Raw genomic sequence first — 27,175 nt, 5'->3', positions numbered from 1 at the left:
TGATGTTTAGTGGGAAGCCAGCTTTCCGTCTTTTCTTGGTGGGATTGAAAGGACTAATATTCACCTGTTAATATTTGTAATATTTGTATTGATGACATCCAACAAAACTGGATCAATGGTTAAACTAACTTCTCTGATGTCATCAATTTAGTTTTTCTTAATGGGAATCATTGCAAGGAAAACCAAAGTTCATTCCGGTTTATGTTAATTTTAGGGCTTGATAGAAAATGTATAAAAGGATCTTTGGAGCCTATAATGGTCATTAGGTGTCAGGAATTCATGCTGTAAAGCTGGTTGCATATTTGTGGAGTTGGAAGGACTCTAATTCATTCATCGTTTAGTGTGTTATTGCTTTTAATTTCAGAGGTGTAGGAATACATGATGCAATAGGAAATATAGTGGCAGAGCCTTACTGTATAATGCCAGGTACAAAGTAGTACAAGCAGCTCATGCCATGTTTGCAACTCATGCATGGGATGACTTCAAACAAAAATGTAAATAAAAAAAAAAAAAAAAAAATCCTCCTTCCTCATATTTACTTTGTATAAGACACATTTTTCAACAAGCCAACAAACACGCTACAGAGGGAACAGTTACAACAGCTCAAGGGCTTTACTGATGTCTTTCCTGTGTTAACACACATGATCACTCCAGCCCAGCAAAGTGCCATAACTCTTGCTTTTTATAGAGGTGGTCAACCTTGTGATGACCAGTTCATAAAGTGCTTTTGATTACTACAGCTAGGCTCTGATTTACTCGCTCTGACCTGCCAAAGCAGCAAGGGATTACTTTAGATTTACGGCAGTAAAAATTTTCTTTTAGAAATTGAAACAAATAGATTTTGTCATTTTAAAATATTTATTCAGAGAAGAAAAAAATTTATTATTTAAAATTAACTGAGTTAAAAAAAACAAAACAACTCCATTGTAGTAGAAATAGATGCAATCCCTCTAATAAACTTTTAAATTGTTTGAATGATTTTGTTTTAATATATTCTGCTATTGTTATCCCATTTTTGTTTGGTGTTATTCATTAGATAGACCTGTTTACTGCTCTAATGGCCAGATCCTTTTGGAGTCTGAGTGAAATGTGTTTTCTGCAAGGATCTAATCAAATACACAAGATCAGGAATCTGCTCACCTCCTTCCTGTGTTTGGATCCTACTCTTTTATTAAAAACATGATCAGAGTGCCTTTAGAAGTCTAATTCAGATCTCTCAAAGGCAGCATCGAAGCCATTTTCAACCCTTGAAGCAGTTTTGTGTAGCGGTCCCAGAATGGTATTTGTCCCTTAAGAAAATCGAGCTAATGTAGACAAACTTCTTTTTATCTTTTTAGGACACGATTTTTCTGACAAGTTAATATATTCTTAAATCAAAAATATAAGAAGCAAAAGAGAGCATTTTATTTTATTTAGCCATGTGTTCTTCCTTTAGTCAGACTTACTGTATATAATACAGCACACCATAAAATATAAGAAATTGTGCACCTTTCTATTCTGAAAGCAAACATCTTCAAACATTTTTCAGACTATAATTATTTCTTTTCATCTTTGTTTCAAAATAAATATTAATAAGTCAGTTATGGGGAAAAAATTGTCCTGATTAAACAAGTTGGATACCACTTCTCTAATTGATAATCAGTTATTTCTAACGTACCCTGTTTATACAGTATATAATTATGTATTTCTCTTACCAATCTTCAAAATGAAAAACAAGACAGATCTATGTTGATCTTCATTAGGAAATGAAGAAAACACCTCTATATTAGCCCACATCCACAGTGAGAGGTGAGGCAATGCTGGATCTATTTATCTTGCAATTACAGAAAGGAAGAAAGGCAGTAGAGCTGGTTAAAACACTTCAAAGATCACTTTTGAAGAATCTCAAACAAACAATAATTTTTTTTATGTATCTTAGGAAAATGTGGAAGGTGCTGCATCTAGATTGATCAAACTACAATGGAAACACTCAGCTATATTTATCTCAATATTCTTACATTTGAAGCCCATTTCAAGCTCTTTCATTTTAACTAAGCAGCTATAATTATCCCCCACCCACCCCACCCCACCCCCTGACCATGTCGCTGTGTGCTTCCTCTGATTTTACCACATCACATAAATTAAGGTGCTTTGTACTTAATAATGAACATATCCTGAAACAAGTTCTTTTATAGATGGTTTGAAAAAGTTTAGCACATCGTAGTTTATCCAAGTGTCTGTTTAGGCCTGAGGCATAACCAGAAAAACTTCAGAGGATGAGTAGATTTCACAGTATGCACCAATTACTGCTGCCATTGTGACCTTCTTTGATGCTGTTAGCTAATAAGCTCTCAGGTCTGACCTTCTGCTTGACGAGCCGGGTCATAGCAATATTTGTTTTTTGTTTAGCTACATAGAGAGAGCAAAGGATGCAGCCAGAAAGTAGGGGGGAGTAAATGAAAATGTAAATGTTCTTTTACCTGTTGACCCACGGTTTTTCTTGCCAACTGTCCGTCAGCCAAAGAAAATGAGACGGAAAAAAATTATATAAGTTAGAGAAAAGCGCAGACAGGTGGTGGAGAAGGAGAAAAAAAGGGGCGCGATATAATTTAGATTTGTTGTATTTCCTCGGGGTGTAGCAGAAGGGCACTTTAAGGAAATGCAAATAAAAAGAAGCAGAAAAAAAAAGAAAAGACCAACATTCACAAATCACACCCTTAAAGACATCTAAAAGCTTGAGAGGAAAACTGGATAAGGAGGCTCTTTCAGTGAGCAGCAGGAAATATAAATACAGCCTGAAAGAGAAATGACATAGAAATGGATGACAGAGAGGAACAGACAGAGTAAAAGTGAGGATGCTACGTTATCATGGAGTCCAGAGAAAGACGAACTGTTTTCTGCTCATCCATCAACTGACAGCTACCAAACTTTCCCCCTCATTCACTCTTCTTCTCCTTCCCTTTATCTTTCCCTGTTTCCAATGCTTCTTGTATTTGTCACGACTTTAGAGAGAGCAAGACTCTAGTTTCTGCGTAAGGGATGGGAATGATGTTCTGCTTACAGAAGATGTACATTGACTATTCTATCTGTATACTTCCTCATTGTGCCTCTATTCAGCCCATCTGACTCTCACTCCAATCTGAAATACTGAAAACAGAATAAAAACAAGAAAAGGATAAATTAAAATGACTTAAGTACTTGTAACTTTTACCAAAAAGATTTAAAAACATAATTTTTCCCACATTTTTAAGATCATACTTCCTTTAAATGTCCTCAAATGCTGCCATCAGACATATATTCATATTGGCTTAGAATAGCTGAAGGAAAATAAAATACTAAAGAGATTTACATCTATGTTTTTCAAAAACAAAATGCACTCAAATAAAAATAAAACTTATTGTAGCTGCAGTATAGAATACTATCCCTTTGGTTTTTCAGCATCACAGCAACATTTACAACATTTTATAGGGTTAAATTTAGCTTGCAGCCCAGGAAGAGCTGTTTATGATGCACCTATAGAAGAGAGCATAAATTAAACACTTAAATGTCCTAACAACAACAGCAGCACCTGTACAAGTACCCCAGTATTACACTTTCCCATTATAAACATTAGGAAAATGCAAACCCGTAAACAACACCCACTAATGGGTAGCTTTAATAAATGTTCCGGAATATAAAAACAAATAAAGCCCAACTAAGGATCTGGGTTTAAAATGCCTTCAAAATGTAGACAAAAAAATCAAGAATTCATAAACAAAACATAAATTTTTCTACATGTTTACCTATGATTACTTATTAAATCCAAGCAAATAAAAATAAACTATTTCACCTTTCTAAAAGCATAAATATGACAATCGAGTAACATGAAAATCACATTTTTATCTTTAGGTTGTTGATTAAATTCACAAGCAAATACTTTCTTATTGTAGGACCGAAGTGATCTGTAAAATGATTTAAGCCTAGATTGATTAAATTATTCATTGTTGGGAGCTGGAGAAGTTCCACCTTCCTCCAGCAGAGTCCGCCGTGGATCCTCCTGAGCTGAGCTGCCTGCACACCTGCGACTGATCATCTCATCAGGAGGACCACAGTACTTAAGCTGTCTTCAGACCTTGCCTCAACGCCGCAGTGTTTAATCAGTTTGGTTAGCACCTAAGCCTAGAACCCCCTGAGAACTTTGCTATCTCTGAGTCCAGTTTGGATTCTAACCTTTTTGTCTCTGCTTCCAGGTTACCTGTTTTTCTCCTGTGAAGCTCTGGAAGAGCTTAACCTGCCCAGCCTGCCCTCTGAGCCAAACCTGAAGACTCTCTTCTGGATTTCCAAGCAGCTCTGGATTTAGAGCTGGGAACTCAAACCAAGGTCAACACCCTCACTAGAAGTAAGACGCTGAAACACTTATCGGACTCTGCTGAACCAAACCATCTCCGGACCCAACAGTTCCTCTCCCAAAGTCTCTTCTACGCATCTCAAGGTACAAACCAGAATCTCTCAAGATCAATTCCAACCAAGCCAACGCTAACTGAACTGTCTCCCTCACAGACTCCAGTGAACCAGTCCCCAGGCCTGAACCAGCAAACTGTACATTTACTACGTGCTTGTGTAACAATAAACTTGTTAACTTTTCCCCTGAGTCCGTTGTGTTCTGCTTCTTGGGCCTCTCAGTAAACCCATCATGACAGAACACTGCGGCCAAACACAAGGCCCAGCAGATCACCTCCGCCGTCGATTGGAAGAGCAGGAGGCTCAAATCCATGGACACGCTCTGGCTCTTCGTGAGTTAAATACCCATATTGAAATGCAGAACCAAATGCTTCAGAGCTATGCTAGCTACATGAACAGCGCTAACGCCACGCCGGCGGCGCAACCATTTCCGGGTCCAGTTCCACCTCCGAGGTCACCGGCAGTGACGTCATCCGAGTTCCGTCCAAGTCTACCTGAGAAATTCTCCGGTAATGTAAAAGACTGCAAGGGATTTTTATTTCAATGCCGTCTAATTTTTCAGAACTCTCCTGGCAGTTTTCCCACGGACCACAAGAAAATAACTTTCATTTTATCTCAATTGACAGGAAGAGCCCTGGCCTGGGCTCAAGCCAGGTTTGCCTCGGATGAAAGCCTAGATTGTCAATACTCAGACTTTATTTTTGAGTTTTCTCAAGTTTTCAACCAGGAGACCGATCAAACCCTTGACTCTCGTGCTCTTTTTCATCTCAAACAGGGGAATTCGTCAGTGGCAGAGTTCTCTATTAACTTCCGGGTTAAGGCTGGAGCTTCCGGATGGAACCAAAGTGCTCTAAAGGGCGCCTATTTTAAGGCATTAAATGAAAATATAAAGGATGAACTGGCTACCCTCGATGAACCTGCTACTCTCGAGGAACTTATCCATTTGACAATTAAGCTGGATAACCGGATCCGAGCTAGAAACAGCCTCAAATACAGGAATCAGGGGTGGTCTTCCTATGCCCCCGCCTCAAATAATGTGACTGTTGTTTCTGCTCCTACAGAACAGTTATCCAGCCCGAAGCCTAAGATCCAGCCTCTCCCTTTGCCTGTTCAGGCTATACATATTGGAGAGACGGAGATCGAACCCATGCAGGTTGGACACACTAGGCTGACTCCTGAAGAAAGGCAAAGACGATTTTTTGGCAAGCTTTGCATCTATTGCGGTGAGAGTGGTCATTTCATCGCTTCATGCCCAGCGAAATCAAAAGCCGGGGCCCGTCAGAGGATCTGAGGAGTCTGGCGGGCCATGATAACTCTGAAAAATCTACTCGCCTTATGCTTCCAGCCACTTTATTTTTCTCGGACCAGAGCCTCTCATTATCTGCTTTCATTGATTCTGGTTGTGAGCGAAATTTAATTGATTCCAATCTTGTCCAACAGCTGCAAATTGAAACAGTTCCTTTAACCCAGCCTCTTAGTGTCTCAGCAATCGATGGGAAGAGACTTCACCAAGTAACCCATCAAACCCAACTGCTTGAGCTTCTGATCTCAGGTAATCATCGAGAAACCATAACTTTCTTTGTTTTTCCCTCCGCATGTTCCCCTCTGGTGCTGGGTTTCGAATGGCTGGAGAAACATAATCCCCATATTAACTGGACTGATCGTCATGTGGAGTCCTGGTCCACTCGATGTCATGAAACATGCCTCTGTACGGCAGCTCCCGCTGTGGGGTCCCCTAGAGGTGGGGGGGAGATGGACGTCCCTGACCTTTCTTCAGTACCTCCCGACTACCATGATCTGGCTCCTGTCTTTAGTAAGGTCAGTGCTACGTACCTTCCACCACACAGACCATACGACTGTGCTATCGAGCTATTACCCAGAGCCCCGCTGCCCAGCAGTAGACTTTACAACATCTCCAAACCAGAAAGAGAAACCATGGAGAAATACATAAATGAGTCCTTAGCCGCTGGAATAATTCGCCCCTCTTCGTCCCCTTTGGGCGCGGGTTTCTTTTTCGTTGGAAAGAAGGATGGTTCACTAAGACCCTGTATCGATTATAGAGGCTTGAACCAGAATAACAATCAAAAATAAGTACCCTCTCCCATTGCTCGCTTCTGCTTTTGAACCTGTCCAAGAGGCAACCGTTTTCACCAAGCTAGATCTGAGGAATGCCTATCACCTCCTCAGAATACGAGAGGGGGATGAGTGGAAAACAGCATTTAAGACTCCCTTGGGCCAGTTTGAATACTTGGTGATGCCCTTTGGACTAACTAATGCCCCTGCATGCTTTCAGGCCTTAGTGAATGATGTTCTCAGAGACTTCCTAAATGTGTTCGTGTTTGTCTACATAGATGACATTCTAATCTATTCCAAGGATCTTTCAGAGCATAAGAGACATGTCCGCCTGGTTCTTCAGAGACTGCTGGAAAACAAACTGTTCGTCAAAGCCGATAAATGTGAGTTTCATCAGTCTTCAGTAACTTTTTTGGGGTTTGTGCTCGAAGGCGGGCAGGTTAAGCCTTCAGAAGAGAAAATAAAAGCAGTTTTGGAGTGGCCGGTTCCAGAGAACCGTAAACAACTGCAGAGATTTTTGGGTTTTGCTAATTTCTACCGACGATTCATCAGAAACTACAGCCAAACCGCTCTCCCACTAACCTCCTTAACATCATCCAAGAGAACCTTCCAATGGACCCCCGAGGCTCAATCTGCATTTAATAAACTTAAAACTTTGTTTTCCAGAGCTCCAGTGCTGATCCAACCCGATCCGTCCAAACAATTCATCCTGGAGGTTGACGCTTCAGATTCAGGCGTGGGGGCAGTCCTATCCCAAAGACTCGACACGGATCAACAAATTCATCCATGTGCATTCTTCTCCCGTAGACTTTCTCCCGCAGAGCAGAACTACGACGTTGGAGACCGAGAGCTCTTGGCTATCAAATTAGCCTTGGAGGAATGGAGACACTGGCTGGAGGGAGCTGGATTTCGTCACTGGTCTCCCAATCTCTCAAGGTATGTCTACTATATTCACCATAGTTGATCGATTTTCCAAGTCCTGTCACCTTATCCCTCTCAGAAAACTTCCTACTGTCTTTCAAACTGCTCAGCTTTTGATCAAACACGTTTTTCGTCTCCATGGAATCCCACAGGACATTCTCTCTGATCGTGGACCCCAATTCATTTCCCAGGTTTGGAAGGCATTCTGTTCCGCATTAAACTGTAAGTCATCACTAACCTCTGGCTATCACCCGCAGTCCAACGGCCAAACCGAGAGGATGAACCAACACCTCGAGTCAACCCTCAGATGCCTAACTTCCAATAACCCCACCGATTGGAGTCAGTACATCACCTGGATCGAATACGCCCATAACTCTCTCAAGTCAGCTTCCACCGGTCAATCGCCTTTTCAGGTCAGTCTTGGCTATCAACCTCCTCTTTCCCCGCAGATGAGAGAGAGAGATATCGGTCCAATCCGTCAGTCAGCACATCCACCGTTGCCAGCGCATCAGGAGGGATACCATCACCTCTCTCAATCGTTCGCCTGAGACGACCAAACGATTCGCCGACACCAAGAGACGTCCTGCCCCTGAGTACTCGGTCGGACAGGAGGTATGGCTGTCCACACGGGACATTCCCCTCAAGGGGATGTCTCGTAAACTCTCGCCCAAGTTCATCGGTCCATACAAGATTGTCCAGGTAATCAATCCATCTGCCATACGTTTACAACTTCCTCCGACCCTACGCATCCATCCCATGTTCCACGTCTCCCAAGTAAAACCTGTCATCTCGAGTCCTCTTTCAATAATAAATAGTTTAATCCTGACAATGCTACAAAAATACAAAACATGTGCACATGGTTCTTATAAATGTTTGGTCTGAAACAGAGACAGATGGGGGCAGGTGATAGACTGACTGATGGAAGAAGCAGCAAGTGGTAGAACAAAGTAAGGATGGGTTAATAGATACCTGCATTGTTAATACAATCATAAAATAGAATTTTTCCATATATAGTAAGACAAGGAAGATAGTCCAAGCATATTCCATACTTAAATAACTTTTCTAAGATAAGACCTCTGTCATACAGTTGGGATTTTCATTCAGTAAGCATTTCCTGTAAGAAAGGACTCTGTAGGCAAGTTCAGGCAGTCAACCTGAGCTGTATTACTTCTTCACAAAACATCTTCCAAATAACAAAATGTGAACTTCCTTCTTCAGTCTAGATGTCATGCCCCTTCGCCGCTGCCTGCCTCCTGTCTGCCCCTATCCATTCCCTCCACCAATGCTGTATCTACCCACAGCTTCATATTCCATAGTGCAGGAGACATCCTCGGGGGGCATTAAGAGATTAAAGTGTTACGGTTTTAGCCTAGATGCGGAATCCAAAGTTATTATATATACTCATTGATAACTATGTATTTACCTATGGATGTCATTCATGCTGGCTGGCAATATTTCTAGGTTACCAGTTTTTTTATAAGTACTTCCAAATCTTTTTTTTTCTCTAGGGGTGTAATGATTCATCAAGTGATTCAAGGACCTCGATTCCTAAAATTCATTGAAGCAAATTACCTGCTTTGTTTAATATTACACACACTGCGATGTGAGCGGGTGGCTACTGTTAATGATAGATTACCCTGCTGATACATGATGCCTAATGTGGCTATCAACAATAGAAGAAGACAGCAAAGGGCAAAATGAAGAGTAGATGAAGAGATTTATTTAAACTTTACAAAAAAGTACATTTAAGATTGAGCTGATTGGTATCCACTGAGCCTTTGTCGCAGCAGCTTAGCTCTCAGTCTACTGAATGCTCTCTCACTACCAGGCGTGCTTCTTTGTTTTACGCACTACTTTGTTTTCATTGGTCAACATGGGAGAATAACAAGGGGGATACAGGATGGTATAATTATGTAAAAACAGAAAGAGAGACACAGGCTGCTGCAGAACCAGTAAAAAGTCTACTTCGAGCCGTTTTGAGTCATTAACAGGTCTTGAAAGAGTGGAGTCTAAGCTTTCCAATAAATCCAAACTTGTGAAAATCTAAAGGGAACTGAAGGAGATATGAGTTTTCAGAATCATCTTGAAAGCCATCTGGGTGGTAACCAAAGCTGCTCATTTGAGTACCATTGCACACCTTAGCTTTGCGAGCAGTACTTGTCAAAAGAAATTCATTTCAACAAACTGTATGTTTTTTCAATGTAGAGGTAATAATATTTGTGTAACATCTATGCTTTGAGTTAAGCAAAGCTGCTATATAAATAGGCCCTGTGTTTGTCTCCTCTCGATATGCAAATGCTGCCAGATGAGATTATATTCGAAACTAGGATAAGTTTAAACACAAAATTGACCATTTTAAAATCTCACAAACTGTCATTTAAAGCACTGAGTGGTTAGTTTAAATCGTGCACATTTTGCAATAAAACATAATCTCTCTTTTGTCAGAATTTGATTTTTTTTTTGCCTTTTCTCTCAGTTTGTGCTTTGCTGACTCTTTCTTAAGGCGCATCACATATACAATTTTCTAAATCAGCAGTTAAAATTTTATAGAAAAAGCTGAAGATGTTTTTACAGTTGCAACTTTGGATGCGCTAATGTTGGCTTCAATAATCAAACCTCTGTTTCCTTGGGTTGTGGAGGACTGTTCGGAGCTCTGCTGTTAGTACTGAATGGTTGCTTTATATTGTCAATTTGCACATTGTGCAATAAAAAGAAAACTACTCCTTTCTGGGAATTGGATGTTTTCTATTCAGTTTTTTTTTCCTCTGCTGACTTGTTCTTACATTTCTCATGGTGCATCACACATTTTCTTAAAATATTGAGCTAAATATCAATTTCAATTACAAAAGCTTTATTGAATGTAAATAGCTTTTTTCCTGAAAACCTCAAAGATAATTCTATTATGTGCGCATTATGCGATGTCAAGTAGCATTATTGATAAATTGTATTTTTGAGAGTGTAAAAGGTGATCCACCCCCAGGCAAACACAAACAGTGGCATAAAAACGAACACATAGGATTTGGTCTGGAGGGCAGACTATTCTGTGACTATATTGTAATGATGTGTCATTCTGAGTCATCTCAGTTTGAAACAAAAGCACAGCAACAAAGGGGAAATAAGGGGATGGAAGAAATGTGTGTGTGTGTTTGTCCCCTCTACACAACAAATCAGCAGATGTTTTTCTGAGCTGAACCCATTAAAACCATTTTTCCACTAATGTTCCTGTTCCGTATTATCTTTGGAAGCCTCTAAAAAACCATTTAATTATTTATAGTCTGAATCAGTGATCAGTGCCTATAAAGGCCATGACTCATCGCAGTGTCTATTATTAATGTGATGTGTTTAAAATACAGTTGTGATTTGAAAACATTAGTGTGGGCCTGAGTTTGTCCCATTCCTATTCATAATTTCACTGTTGTGTATTCAGTTGCCTGGAGGAAACATAAACAAGCAGGTCACCACGTCCTTTGTATGTTCGACATTGTGGGTTTGCTTTTCAAAACTCGTTTATCCGAAGGTTGGGTTCTACTTGTCAAAACATTTTTTGCTACCCACCCATCTCCCTCTCTGTGCGTTTACATGTTGTCCATCCTCTGATGACCTGCGCAGGTGTTGACCCTCAAGTCTGCAGCTGTAAGTCAATCACATCTCCCCAACCAACCAAATAGACACATCTGCAGGGTTTCAGCCTCCCCCGTCTTCATACAACTACAAGCTTTTATTGTTTAATATTTAGCCCTGCTTTTCTTTGCTCTGCTCTTCCATACAAACATGCACATCCAATGCCTTATTACCCCCTGTTAAAGAAACCTTTTTTGTTTTTAGAAATGTATTTGAGTCTTTCTTTTTTCCCCGTGGCTGTTTAAAACCCAGAGTTCAACCTAAAAAAAACTCTATCCATTCCAATTTACCCTGTCAATCTCACTCTGCTTTCCCTTTGTTCCTTTCCCTGGCTCTGAACTACACACTCGCACATTTGTGCATATATTTTAAATTCAAATCAGTAGTTATACAAACTTAATGCTCGGTTTTTAAATACTTGGACATTTACAGACCTGTCTGTTCACATCCATACAAACTAGTGATATAATAAGCTGGATAAATATTTGACCTCAGACAGAGAGAGACAATTCCTGTCAGGTTGAAAGGTTAGAATTGCATGTTCAATTATTTCCTTTACTCGTATGCATTGTAGAATCTGGGCTTGTAAATTTGAAAATATATATTTTTGCCTGTTTATCTGTATTATTGGAGTCAAGGAACTGTCTACATAGAAGCAAGATTAGTTGTACTTGCATTGACATTTGAGAAAGTCACAAATTAAACTGGCTACATTAAATAGCTTTCAGACGCTAAACTAAGCATACAAAAAAGCTGACCCCTGGTGAGAGTTCTGAAGCAGCCTTTTGAACCCCTCTAATATTTTCGTTAGCATTAGGCAGGTCTACAGCAGCTACTGCAAAGACCTGGCAACACTGATACATTTTGACTGTAACATTTTAATGTGAGCCTCTCAGACTAAATTACAGCAGGGGCAGATTTTGGAAATTTGGGGCCCTAGGCAAAAACAGGAATGGGGTTCGCAGAATTGAGAAGAAAACACATAAAACAGACCCAACATACAGATACTGAAATTTTGATAGAATAGAAATATATTAATAGAATAGACATCCATTATTTGTTCTAGGTTTTGGCCCTCTCTTCTTGTCCGTTTTCTTTTCGTTTTACTCTCTATGTTTTGATTTTTCATCCTGTCTCAAAAGGAATGAAAGATTTTTTTCCAAGCACTAAGATTATTTAGCTAATTGCTCCTTCCTGTGCTTCCAAAAAGGCAACGGTAGAAGTGAATAACAGTCTTCTTTTCACTGTAGACAAGCCATGATCTGCTTATCTGTTCTCCATTTTTCATTTGCATGACTACTATTGCCTAGTGTAAAATCCCCCCTGAATTGCAGCCTCCGTCACTGACAGGTGAGGTGAGTGTGAGTAGATGAGCGTGAGCATCTTCTATGGTTGGAGAAGCAGGAGACGTACAGTCTAGGCAGAAGGTAGAAGGATATCCATCAGAAGCAGTTCAAATACTGACTATTTGGGACAGCTACAATGTTTTTAGCTTCAAACTTGTAATCTCACTTTGCCCGTTGATAAAGCTGTAAATCATGTAGTGCTACTGTGTTTGTGGTACATTGAGAATTAAAGTATTACCTCAGGTTGTACTTTATTTTCCATATGTGCTTTATGTTTTAAATCACCCTTTTTGGAAATTTTTTTGTAAAAAAAAAATCTGTGGTCATAACATGATGAAAAAAAGGAAATCTAAATTAGTAAGTATATATTTCCAAAGCACATTAGCTAAAAACTTACAATCAGTCTGTGTTTTCCTTTTTTTCACACTTCTCTCCATTGGAGCCAGATCCTGTCTTTGGCACAGAATATCTTCGCATGTATAAATGCATACTCTGGGAAGGTTACAACTTCATACTGTCTGCTTGTCTGTACCAAACACTAGCACCAGTTGACCTTTCCAATTTACCATGTCAATCACGATTGTACCCCACCAGCTTTTTTCCTCACATACACATAAAGCCAAAATGCTAGGCTCAGCCTTCAATGCATGTACAAGTAAAAGTTATTGTCCATCAGTCTGCATACAATCCCAAATGTCACCAGGTTTATGCATTTCTCATGGCTGACAAAAATAACAAGCTCTTGCAGGCCTTGTTTTGATTCTTCCTTCCTTTTGTCGAAACCTCAGTTAATTCATAGATCTCTGTAATATGATTCAATTTTTGCAGACTTTTATTTATTTGTTCAGAGAATGATTTCATCATTGAAAGAAAGAGTTGAGATACAATCAAAATAATTTGCTTTTCAACACAAGTTGTTAAACACTCTTTACGGGACTAACAAAAGCAAGTCAATGAGAGAAAAGAGCAAATACAGAAATACACTACAAGACACATAATATGGAGCAAAACCAACCATTGCTGTGATATGTAATAAAAGATGTGGATGTTCAGTTTATACTGAGATATTAGTGACTGTTTCCAGTTCAGCAGAAGGTTGATTCTTCTGCAACTTCGTTCAAACAATGCCAAAGGAGATTTAAAAAAAAAAAGAGGCCTCTGATCCCGAAGGAGAAAACGAAGAAAACTAAAAAGGAAGAGAGGAATGAAACACAAGTCATTGCAAAGTGAAAGTACAAGTGAAAAAGGTGTTGATCAAAAAGGCTATGATGTTGTACAGCTGTGAGTGAGCACTTGGTGTTTCACCACCTCGGGGTGAAACACCAGATGGAGAAGAGACTGTAAGAGGGAGAGGAGAACAGCAGAGTGATCTTTATCAGATCACGTTGTTTCCTTTATATTTTCCTTTTCCTGAACCAGAATGCCGCAGGATAATCAGCCGTCTCACACTCCTCTCCAAGCCTCCCCGTCTATTTCTTTATGGTACTCCCTTGTACTGGCTGTATGTCAGAACAGGGCTTGTGAGACCATTTTGATGATGTAGTTCAACTATAAAAGGGACACTGATATTTAAACAGCTGTCATCAAATTCCAGCTGAAATTGAACTACTCCCTGTTTATGCTGCCTCATGCCATGTCTACTTTTCTACACACCTGCAAGAAGGTGACAAAAGCATGGAGGCATGAGAAATATGAATAACACACTAAAACAATCCGTAGGTTTAAGTGTCCGTCTTTTGTGGTTGACATACATCTTAATAAAATCTTAACTATTTGATGTGTTTAGATACATTTGATGTGATGTGATTAAACATTAAATTAACTTTTGTTTACTGCAGTTATTCAGGATAATACAATGCAATTCATCTTTATATAAAATTAAGGATAAAGCAAAGGATGATGGAAATAAGTTACAGTAGAAACACTCAGGCACAAGCGGGCACTGTTTTTAAGTGCAATGATTCTCATGGCTGTATGACAGATCTGCCATCCATCAGCATCTCAGCAACTTAGGTTCTTTCACAAAGAGGATTTTTATCTTTTGTTAGATCAAAAGAAACATTTGGAAACTGATTCATCAACATTTTAGAGCACAGAGAATGAATGACCCTGGTGTCACACAGACTTCATCATTTCTTGATAAGTAAAATAAAAACAACTGGCACTTGCTCCTTGTTAAATAAAGCCATTATCAAGCTCTGAAAGGGTTTTTCTCCTCATCATTTCAGATCAAACTGAACTAAATGCGCTTCAGCCTTGTTGGAAATGACCCAATTTCACTGCTCTGATAAGTTGAACCTGATGCTGGTTTGTTAATAGGAAGGTATTTAGGAAATTCTTAGATTGGTAAACAATCCATGAGGTCTTAAGAAGGCGAGTTTGACACAAGCAAACTTTAGGAAATCAGATGAACCAAAAGAAATGATATAAGAGTCTGTTATTATAAACACTGTTAGATGCTACTGGTGTAGGATGCTTTTGGCCATGAACAGGATTGTTTACAGCTTGCATATTCAAATAATGGAGCATCTATTTTCAGTGATGTAAAACACTGAAAAAAGCTGAATATTCCTCTATTAAAAGAGTAAATCTTTTCAAGACAATTATGCTCAACTGGTTACTCAAGAGCAGGAGAGAACCATGATGTTATAGTTATGACACATGTAACTGTGTGTATCTATATGATGTTTGAGTTTGAAGATGAACCATAAGCATAAATGCAAACAGAGCCCCATTAGATTGTAATGTACATTAACATCCTGCTGCTCAAAGAACAGCACACCTTAGTTTAGCTGCCACACTGACTGACTCCATGTTTGCAATAATGTGCTCTGGTTTGTGCCCCAATGTCGAAGTGTCTCTGCACATATATGGTGATCCCTCAAGAAGACGAGATAGGTAAGGAGCTGCTACTGATTAATGGTTTAATTGATTAGGTGGTTCAGAGATTGATTGGTTGGGTCTGGCTTGAACAGATTCATTAGAACAGTGATAGAAGAGTTTGATTTTGCTGCAGCTGTTCTGCCTGGCCGTGGACAGCACGGCCCACTAATGGACATAATCTCTCTTTCAGTAGGCCACAATATGTCCACAGGCACACACTGCTGAGTGGAAGTGTAGTGCACTTGAGTCTCTGTGCATATCTTCTCTTTTTCTTCTTCATCCTCTCCAAATATTCAGTGAAGGAAGGCAGAGGGAGATGTGGGGAGGTAAGTAGGGATGAGAAGAGCGGAGAAGGGCCGAAACTATTTTTGGATTAAAAGCCCTGCTGATCTATTCCTGTTTTCCGCATCCCCTTTCAATCTTGAATTTTTACACTTTGCCTCTTTTTCTTTCATTCCATCCATCTCTGTCGTCCTCAAAGCTTTTAACAATCTTGCAAGCTAGTTTTTCTTTGACTTTCTGCAGAACAAAATCCCATCGTGTTCCCGCATTTTTAATGCACCTCATCATTGCCCTACTCTTTATTTATCTCTACTTCCTTAACAAAATCTTCACAAGTACTTTTTTGTAAACCCCTGAAGACATGTGCACTTGAACTTACTTTTTTTTATTGCTGAGTATGTGTATATAGGTGAAGGGCTTTTTATACAGATACCGATAGAACAAAGTAACTTGAAAACTAGTTAAAAATCTTTGACATTATAAAAACCATCTCAGTCACTCAAAACTGTATGTGTATAGTTAAAGGAACTAAAGGCAGGAATTGTGAAAGAATAGAAATGCATGTCCAGGTGTTTAATGCTAATGGGTGATGACGCCATAAACAATATATTCTCACTGCCTGAAAATAGGCTGTGTGCTGCATAATATGCTGCAATTAAGGGGCCGATTTTCCAGCAGTCCTAGATAAGTGATTTCAGTTGATGCTGGATGTGTGGCCCTGTCATCTTTGATACAGAAAGTTGCAGTGGTTTCATTTCAGTAGTAGTAATAGTAGAGGAAGAGGCGCTCAGAGGCAGCACTAAATTATTCTGCAGTCAGCAAACGAAGATTTACTCAAAGCCCACTAAAAAGTGACATTACCAAGAAAAAGAAGACTATTTTTAGTCAAAATTAAAATGAAAGAAGCCACACAGGCATCCTGATAAAATTCAGATACACATTCAACTCATGGAGGAAACTTCACTGGATTTGGGACTGAAAACTGATGCTGCCATGGCTCATTTCCCAGTGACCAGGTAATGTAACAATATGCGATGAAATGATGCATATCACAGAGGAGTCAATCAGACCTAACGTGCAGTAGGGTTAGCTGAAAGTCCTGAATCTTTACAGACGGCACGTTAGAGGGGATATTACGTTAGCAGCTTGCTGCAGCGACATGCTTTGCGACACGATGTCTACACAAGTTTGTGCAACATTGTGCGAATGGATTTATTTTTCGTTGTATGCATAGCAGAGGAAAATATTTGTGAAAAGTGGCTAAATTACTGACTGAGATATGTATTTTGTTATTATTATACAGATGGTTTGCATCAAAAATAAAGGGAAGCCCCTGAAAGTTAGACTAAAATAAACATTAGTTATTCATGTGGTCGGTTGACATAGTGCTTGCAGCTGTTTTAAAGTAGGCGTAATACACGTAATAACACGTGTGGGCTTGGCTGGTGGCTGCAGTTAACATCATGTCCAGTCAAATCACTTGCGAGTCTCATTCCCTCATTCTGTATCTAGTTCAATTTGACTATCATGTTAATAATATTACAGTTATATATAATGTATACTGTAGAGATAATCCTAAAACTGTCAACTGAGGGCTTAGACTGTTCCAAAAGACATTTATTTCTATCATGTCTATTGTTTATGGAAAGAAGATGCAGCTGCAGCTTTATTGTATTGCACTTCTAACCATCTCATATAGTTTTTTTTGTTTTTTGGTTGAAATCATATGCAGATATCGTCAGTTAATGTTTTTTATATAGAGTCAGGAACGTACTGAAAAAAAGAGTGGTGTTTACATTTCTTAAGATTAGAAAAATATGTAGGATTTATTTGGATCAATTTATTTGTTTTTGTCTGACTATAGAGTTAATTTAATATATGACATTTAGTGCCTCTGCTCTTTAAGGTTAGGCAAATTTAGCTTTTTAATATCTAGCAGTTATTATTATAGAAGTTTCCATGGTTTTCTACAACACTTCTGTAGGTTAATGGGCAAAACACAAACTCATAGGAAATCCTGTCTATGCTGACTTGATTTTTTGGTAGAAATGTCAAATGCACTAATGTTCAACTTTTGGGCTAATATTGATCGATGCTGGATAATATTATTTCTTTTAGGGTTGGTTATACTCCAGAAGCAGTGTGTAGCAGAGAGCTTGTCGCAGGTATGACGCAGACATTTTTGATTTATGCTCAATATTTGAGCAAGGTCTGCGCTGTTTATTCCGCACCACAATGCAAAAGGGGAAAATCACGAATTCGTTGTGGGTCTAGATACGGCCAAAGCAGTGAGAAAGTGGGGCAGGTTTGTACGACAACAGAGAGACCTGAGGGCGAAAAAGGGCGGGTATCCAGGTGGAAAAAGGGTCCCAGCAATCTCGCACGCCTGGCTCTTCTAGCTGGTCAAACTTCACAAGTAGTTTTTTGTGGTCATACAAACATTACAAGCCGGTAAGGTACCAAACAGGAGACGCTTAGTGTAGAGCGTATGTAGATTTGACCAATCAGATGTCTCCTGTCTGCGGCACTGTCTGCGGTCGCCTAGGAGAGGTGCAGCAGAGTGTCTGCGGAGGGGGCGGGGACGTCTCTGCGTTCACTGCAACACCTACTGAGACGATCTAGTTTTGAAGTATAAATCAGCCTTAACAGCCCTAATCTTGATCACTATCAGTATCCAATGCCCACCTATGGACTACGAATTTTAGTCAAAATGGTTTAGTGATGGCGAAAAAACTCAATAGACCAAAAGAGAGCAGTTGCTTGGAGAATTCAGTCCTTCTAGTGTACAGTTAATGGGAACAAAGAAAACATGATAAATAATATTGGAAAACAATTTTGGCTTTCATAAACTGTAACCCAACATTATCAGAAAAAAAACATGAAAATAAATACATACACCCTGTGTTAATAAAAATGATATCAGTATACATAGAGATGCTAGGGTTGAAAATCCAGCTTATTTTGGACCAAAAATAAAGAGAATAAAAAAAACATGTTTTCTCTTCCATTATTTTCCATATTTACAGCAAACTAGGACAGAAAAGAGTCTCAAATTGTAGGCACAGTCATTCAACCAACATGCTGCCAAGTGCTACCATGTTTTATCGAAGGCTGTTTAGAATAAATATTCAGAAAAGGCCTGTGCTTTATAATCAGAATAAGTAAAGTAGGTTAAGTTCTGCTGAAATGCAGACATTTACTGTTGGACTTCACCTAAAAGAGCAGGTAAATTCTAAGATAGTCAGTGTTAGTGAGTAATATTAGTTACTGATTTTAATAATTAATGTCTTTCAGCTAGGATTTGTTTATTTTTTCCGTTTGATTATCAGCTTCACACAGGAACTCTCATTTATATAAACACAGAATGTGAGTAAAGCAGCCAATGAGTCAGAGCCATCTCTCTGCCCCTTCACTTTACCACCAAACATATTTTCCTTCCTCAGCACTTAATCATCTCCCCTCCTATTTACCCATTCTTTATCTTTCCTCTCTTCCGTCAATCTAATCTTCCCCCTGCCTCCCTGGGCCATCATTCACCAGCTCTGTTCCCCCCATTCAAGCTTGCCATTTCTCCTCCATGGCATTTGCCTCAAATTAACATCTGCTGACTGGCTTGCAACTCTGATATAACCTGTTACATCAAGCACAAAGCACTGACACAAAAGAAATTGCTTTGTGTACATGAACAGAAACACATCCCGAAATTCAGGAGCTTCTTATAGGCTTACTTAACATTTTCACTTTTGTTTCTGAAAAAAGAAAAAGAAAAAATTCAACTTACAAACTTTCCTGGACCAAAATCTTTTTTAAAATAACTAAAAAAGTTCTCTACGGATTCAAATGATTTTTTTTTTTTTTTTTTATCAGAGGTGCACCTCACGTAAAGGAACAGTCCATTATATTTTGGTGATGATCCAGATCATAATCTAGATACAGGTTTGTTTATTTTTTGTTTTTTAAATCTCTAACATTGAGGAATAGCAATATTTGAAAGAACAAGAAGTTCACCCCAAACCAGAGGGTGGCAGCAATGACTAGTGACAGCTCCAAACTCAAAAAGTTTGGAGATTTTAAACTAAAGACAAAAACACAAGAAAAGGGAAAAATTTTTTGGTTTGTTAACATGATTAATCGAAAACCTATGAACAGTTTTTAAGGATTTAAATTTATTTTTTTTTTTATCAAAGGAGTATCTAACAAACAATTCATTAAAATTAGGAAGTGCATGCAATCCAGATCATGTGTGAGTTTTAGCTGTAGGTATAAGTCACTTAATATAGGTCCAAATCTGCAGCTTGGCGGAGTTCTGCACTCCCAGTGCTTTTCTACTATTAGTGGTGCACTGGTTCACAACTATCATGGTTCAGTACATTCCTCTGCCTCAAACTTATGGTCTAGCACATTTTGGTTTTAGTCAAGAGAAACAAACACACATGATGCCTTGTATACAATGACTGGACATTTGGTTTCAGTTTGTTACTAATTGAAATCAATATACAACAATCCTACCATTTAAAATAGAGGTAGGGACTTTTTGAATCAAGCTTAGCTTAATAAAAGGCTTAAATAATTGCTGGTAAAAATAAATAAACAAAATAATTTAATTGTCTTTGTGTACAGAGAATCCCTTGAATGAGTTGTTCTTCATTGCACCATAGAAATGCATTTTTCATGAAACACTTTGACAAATGGACTCCTCATTAATCTGTTGTAAATTCTATAAACTTTCTCATAGTGTTTGAATTTTTAAAACTACAGGATTCTGAATTTGCACTTCTCTATTTTCTGTACATTTCTCTATGGAGTAAATTCACTTAGTGCAACTTTCTGCATTCACTGTTGATCTAGTTGAACGAGAAACCTTGATATTTCCAAATAAACATTAGGGATAGCTTCTCTGTCCTAACGTAGAGTAACAGGGGGACATGTGGTTCCACTTTAATTCTACACCTTACTGGCCTGTGGTGTACTATAATGTTTAAAATGACACTGCTTTCTCTCTTCACACTTTCATTTTTAACAGAAAGGCTGTACATAAAGAGGACAGTTGCACCCCTCCAAGGTTTAATGACAATTCTAAGGTTTAAGCACGAAACTACAAAAAATACAGGCCTTAAGAAAGAAAGGATGTTATGTAGGATAGAAGATACAGTAGGAGGACAGATAAAAATTAGATGGGTAAAGGGAAAATGGATAGATAGATACTGATAGATACTTCTATTAACTGATAGACAAAGCATTTTTATTTGCCTAGATTTTTTTATATCAAAAACATTAAATAAATAAAAAACCCTTGGGGGAAAACTGTAAATGTCTGTCTGAATCACCATTGTCAAAAATCTGATGAAAAATAGAGACAACACATGAAAACACATGTGAACACACCCACAGACATCCACAAACACTCTCAGCTAACAGGCTGACGGCAACAGCAGCAGTGTGATTGACTGGATCATTAAATCCACAAGCACCTTGATACTTATCTCCACACTTGAGACCACATTCAGTCTCTTGTATGCTAATCTGTTCAATATTCTGCAGAGGGTAAAGATAGTGTACACATAAGATTTTTACTAAAGAAACTTAGTATTCCCAATAATTGAGGCAACATCTTGAATCCTTTTTAGGGGAACTTATACATATCATTTTAAAAAGCAATTAGACACTTAAAGCTAAAAGCCTCTCAAACATGCTTTTAACTTGTTGATGTTGAGTGTTTGAGATCGGGGCAATAACGTGTCGTCAGACTGTATGGAACCATAAATCAATAAAGTGAGAGCATAAAGGGATGAGAACTAAATATATATTCACATTTCTCACTTCCATATCATCCACCTGAAGCATACTCAAATAAACACAAGGTCATTTAAGTGGGGGAGGATTGTACCTTTTCTTTTTTTTTTGTTACTGTTAAACATCAATAAATGTTTTAATCCAATTATTTTCACCATATTTTATCCTGAAACAAACATGTTCTCTTGTCGACTTCTTCCAGATTGTTTGAACCAAACCTTGTTCTACTTCTGGAAATCCAGGGTTGTTTGCAAAAGAATATCCGTACGCGTGCAAAAATCATCCCATCTGTCTAATTGTACCTAAGAGGCACACTCAAAACACCTTGCATAATAGTCATTTACCCCTAAACCCCTATCAATTATGGAATTCAGGTTGTTCATTGACTTATCAAGACTTTATAGTTTAGTAAACCTTATTGCAGTATTTACATTTACATCTCCAATCAATTTTTTTGCACGTTCAGACGATCTACGTATGTTCTGCCTATTTATGAAGGTAAACATATTAAATAAATGGTGCCTACTACTCTGATCATTTAGCAGATGCAACCAATCAGTCGAGCAGTTGCGTGTGTGACGATGTTTGTTAAACCTGCAAAGGTTTAATAGATCTGTCTGATAATGTCTAGAAATTGGCTGTTCAGGGGGTATCCCAGTAAAACTTTTTAATTTCAATGTTTCATTATCAAAACTAACATCTCCCTCTTCTATTTCCACATGTGTTGCTGTGCTGGGGCGCCAGTGTACTGCAGCCCCGCTTCTGTCAGTGAGCCCCAGGGCAGCTGTGGCTACAATGTAGATTGCCACCATCAGTGTGTGAGTGTGTGCATGAATGGGTGAATAAATGTAGTGTAGAGCGCTTTGGTCAAGTCTCCTGACTTGAAAAAAGGCACTATCTACATGCCATTTACCATTTATTCCAGAAAAAGGTGAAAAAATTAAAATTAAAAACTACCACACCTTCCCTTATCTTTGCAATATGGGTAATATGGGTAAAAAAGTTTGTTACTACTATTAATAAAAATAATAATTGAGGTTTATTGATCTCACACTGGGGAAATTCACTCATCCGCTTGGGGAGCAGTGGGCAACCATTGTGAAGCATCAAGGGAGCAGTGTGGGGTTAAGGGTCTTGCTCAGGGACCCAGAGTGCCGACTGTGGGGATCAAACTGGGTACTTTTAACCTTCTCAGAGCACAAGCGCACTGCTCTAACCACTGGGCCAACACTCCCCCCAACACTAGAAAACCTTTGGGCAAGAAAAATGGCCGCCATGGTGTGAAAACTTCAGTAGTTCCACCCAATTCTTTTGCAATATCCTAATCTAAAACTACAACAGGCAATTAGATGCATGTCTAAAAATGTCCACAGGCAAAAACAAAAACAAACCACGTAATCCACATGCTGATAGCAACCTTGTAAATCTGTGTAACTGTACAAAGAAACAAATAGCAAAACTAAGCAACAAGAAATTCAAAAAACGTCTAAAGCACGGCCATTTTTAGCTCAAGATTTTACACAACATAAAAAAATAGAGGTTAAACAGGCTAGCAAAGATTTAATTCCAAGCAAAACATCACTGTGGTAGATCCTGGTATCTGTTCAATCTTTCATGAATGTAAAACGTAAGGAATTTTGTTGAACAATCATCTAAAAAAATTAGACGCCTCATAAAATATTCAGTTCTTTATTAAGAAATGTTTGCATTTCATTGTTTAATTTAACTCCTCAATCTCTGGACTACAAATGTAATTAACGGCCGTTAGCAAAAATGTGTTCTCTACCTGGAAAAAAGGTTATGACACCCTGAGCTTGTTTTAGTTTCTTGAGCTGAAATAATCTTCCTGTCTCTGACATTAGGAAGGTTTGCCCAGGTCCTTCTTTACTCATGTGAAGTTTGATATGTTTCCTGAATGTGAAGCTAAATTCAAGTTCTCCTACAGCATGTGAAATAATATCCCACCCAGTTCTTTGACCGTTCAACGAGTCCCATCATGGAACTGAATTCAAAGAAATGCTCTGGATGCTTGCTACATTGAAAAGACCAGTTCAGATTCAGTTCAAATCTTTCTTGGGATGGTCTCTTTTACCTCTGATTTGATTCCCTCTTTTAACACCTGTATGTAAAAATAAGTATCAAAATATTTTCAGGATCTTCTTAGAGCAGGATGATAAACCTAAAAACTCTAAACCTCTCTCAGACCACCATGCTGCTAATACTTACTGTAAAGAGCTTTATTGTCCTTTTCACAGTCAGACCCAATTCCCTTTGGTCCCTGACCCACCTGTGTCTACATGAAAAAGGATCACAGTAGTTCAGATTCCTCTATTCATCTTCTATGGGTTGTACTGTACATAGTTTAGAAATTAGTACTTACATAATTCATATTCAGTGTGAGTAGATTGAGTGTCAGACTACAAATCTAATTTGGAAACTTAGGTTTATATTCATTCTCTTGATTAAATACTAGCTATGTTTAATGTAGGAAAGAAAAATGTATTTCTAATTTATCAGTAGGGAACAAAATGTGATAAATGTGGATCCATTTTTGGTGCAAGTGAAAATGATTTTAACATCTTTCATCTGACAAAGTGTTCTCAGTTCTTTTTGTTAAAAAGTTTCAGTTTATAGTAAAGTTGCATTGATTTAAAAAAAAAATCTAACAATTCAAACAAACAGTGAGACAGAGGAGATTTTTCTGACAGGTAATTAAAGGTCAGAAAAAGAGATTTTAATTTGACAACAAAATGCAAGACAGAAAGATATTGTTTTTAGCGCCCTACATCCAAACTAAGGTGAGCAAAGCTTTGTTTTAAGGGATGATTTAGTGACGCAGTGACTAGAAACCTCTGTGTAAACCATAGAAATGTGGCTGCTGGAAAAACAAGTGGAAGACAGTGACACTATTAATCAAAAAGAAAGTAAATGTTTTCAATGTCAAGTGACTAAAAAATACAGAGAACTTCTTCTACTGTACATTCCAGTCTATGAACTTTATTTATTATAAACTTCTAGTTAATTGAGGTCACTTTTTGTTTTGTCCCTGAAGCTCCAACCAACTCAGCAAACTCAGAAAACACAAAACCACGTAATTTGGTTTTAAAACATTTGTACATTTTAAAAAATATTTTTTACACCCCCCCCCCCCCCCCCCCATATGGCGCCTCTGCAGATATATGTACTGCAATGTCATATAATACTGCAATGTGATTGGCAGATGCGTTTTATTTCAGACGTGAAACATTTAAGCCAGAGCAGTATGTTTGTGAACTCGAAAGTACTGTGGAAATTTAGCTTGTAAGTAAGGTTAACATTTGCTCGCTAACCAATTCGCCTTCTTTCTTTTGTCCACAGACACTTTTATTTCTAAAAGTTGAGGGTTTAAGGACAGTTTAAGAGGGTGTAAATCCATAAAAGCCTCTTTTGCTAGCTGCAAACATTGTTTTCCTTTCTAATCAGTGTCTTCATGCTGTAAGACAAGTCTGCAATTATTCCAACAATGAGGTGGAACAAGTGGAGCGTCCACACAGAGATGCAAGCACAGTTTGCTTGTCACAATGACACAGTCCATGGCTCAGTTTCCTGTCCATCCTTCCATCATTTCATCTCTCCATCAGTACACAGGGGTTTTAATTATACAAGCGCAAAGAAGCCTCATTACACAGTGAGAAAAAGGGAAGGGACAGAATTAGGAATTAAAGAGTGCAAGATTAAAAAGACAGCAAATGGAAGGCAGAGATCAAGAGACAATAAAATTCTTTGCAACTAAAACTAAAAAATAATAATTCCAGACACATGCAGTTGTTAAAGAAAGAAATGAAAGCATGGATTTGTTAGACAGGCCTCTTTATTAGCTTTATGTATCATAAGTGTGTGTGTGGTAACGCATGCGAGTGTTCATAATCTGCAGGCTTCACAATCTGAGAGAAAGGAACAGCCTCTGATTAAAGGAGATTATTCCGCAGCTGTGGTCATATCCTTTTTTTTTTTTTTTTTACTTTTGCAGGGCTGCATGCTCATACATTTAAAGAAGTGACAGGATATCCATTGTTAGTGGTCCACAAAATGTGTTTTATTTATTAAAGTCTTGACCCAGATATTTGTCAGACAGTGTGATGGCAGCTTAATTTATATACAAAATAATCTTACAGTTAGCTTTTCTAAAACATAAAAAATCCTTATTCCTGTGCATTGGGTCAACAGATGGAGGCCAAAATTAGATAAATGTGAGCTACAGTTCTCTTAATTTTCATTAGGACACTCCTTGCAACCTTAGGTGAGATGATTAATTCATATAAACACAGTGGAGGCTTCAGACCAAAGAAATCCCTCAGAGGGTAGAGGGACTTGGCCGGTAGGCTCAACCTTAGTTTCCTGTCATGCTATAAGTTATTAATGACTGTACTTTTTTTTACATTTCCGTTGGTTGTTTGTAGTGTCTATTTTGTTTCCTTTTCCATACAGCACTTTAACTAGATCTGCTTGTATACGTTTCACAACGACAATTTATTTTCTCATATTTAATACATGGCTGGAGTTGAAGAAAGAAAGACAAATTAGACCTGATGGATATCAACCTTGGTGATGAAAAGAAAGACCTATAACACATGACTTGCTCTCAGGTGTGTAAATGTGAATCTGACTTCATTTTGTATGACAGCATTGTATAAGTCCCACTCCAAGAGGATCAGTAATAATGACCAATGCTATACATAGATGTTTCAGGGCTCTAACCTTGCTGTGTAGCTGCATTATTTAACAACCAGTTCAGTTTAATGTAACACTGTGTATCTTTTGACCAAATTATTACCTTGACTTGAGATTTATTAAATAATTTTTCATGTCAAGATACAGCACTTGGCACTAATTGAATATCTGTGTTAGCTGCTCTTCTAAACAACTAACTTATGTAACTTAAGAGAGGGTCGAATCTGTCACTTAAAGAGCCAGGTGACCCTCAGCACTGCTTATTCCCAGGCTGAACCCTTAAACACCAGAGCTAATTTATCTATAAGCTGTTGGTAGGCAGCAAAACGGATGTGACATTTACCTAATCCAACATATTTTTGGTTTTCTGATGTAGGATTTAATCTAGAGGGGTGAATGTGGCCTTGTCTTTGTAAGTAACTCCATCTCAATTTGCTGATCCAAAGTGGTTCCCTACCCTCCTGCAAATGAATTGCTCAGCCACATGTAGAATTACTGATCCAGGCAGAAATGGATATGCATGTCATATAAAAATATACATGTGGTGTAAATGCCAGTTTTTCACATTTATTGTACGCTCACACTCACCTTCTCTGTGTTACAGAATCTAGAAATTAGTTAAAATAATTTCTTCTGTTTTTTTTTTTTTTTTTTTCTTCCCTCAAAGACTTATTTTCTGGCTTAGCTTCATCAGAAGCATAGGCTTTCAAGGCTCCCTAGTGGCTCTTTTATTTAGATGTAGTTGAAGCCTTATATGTTAGTGAATAGGAAATCAAAGGTCCAATATTATGCAAAATTCACATTCTAAACATTTTGTAACAGTCATGTGTCCTGACAACTGCATTTAAAAATCCCTTTAATCTGTATCACTGCCTTTCTCAACTCCCTTAGCTAATGTATGCAAAATATTCTGTTTTAAAAGCTCTCCCTTTATGATGTCATTAAGGGAAATAACTCTGACTGCGGTAGTCCAACCCACTGACACAGATTGGCCAACACAGTCATTTCAAAAGTCTTATTACGAAATTAAAAAAAACTGATAAAGAGAAGTATCTTTATAAAATAAAAGCTGACTTTTTAAAACTTACATTTTGAAAAAAAAACTAATGAAATAAAATAAAAATACT

General features: G+C 38.2%; 1 protein-coding gene and 1 long non-coding RNA gene across 3 annotated transcripts in view; one reads left to right on the top strand and one right to left on the bottom strand.

The window, feature by feature from the left end:
* The window catches only part of LOC119783647 (protein sidekick-1-like), a 433,545-nt gene that overhangs the window by 169,002 nt on the left and 237,368 nt on the right, over window positions 1-27,175 (bottom strand). The gene's annotated exons all lie outside the window — the stretch shown is intronic.
* LOC119783650 lies at window positions 4,404-4,602 on the top strand. Its single transcript, XR_005280836.1, has 2 exons — window positions 4,404-4,450; window positions 4,519-4,602. It is a non-coding gene; the product is annotated as an uncharacterized LOC119783650 (long non-coding RNA).

The sequence above is a fragment of the Cyprinodon tularosa genome, unplaced genomic scaffold (genome assembly GCF_016077235.1).
Source record: "Cyprinodon tularosa strain WSP-4 unplaced genomic scaffold, ASM1607723v1 ctg21, whole genome shotgun sequence".
NCBI lineage: Eukaryota > Metazoa > Chordata > Actinopteri > Cyprinodontiformes > Cyprinodontidae > Cyprinodon > Cyprinodon tularosa.
The sequence above is the reverse complement of the archived record's forward strand: the minus strand, read 5'-3'. Positions and strand labels throughout refer to the sequence as shown.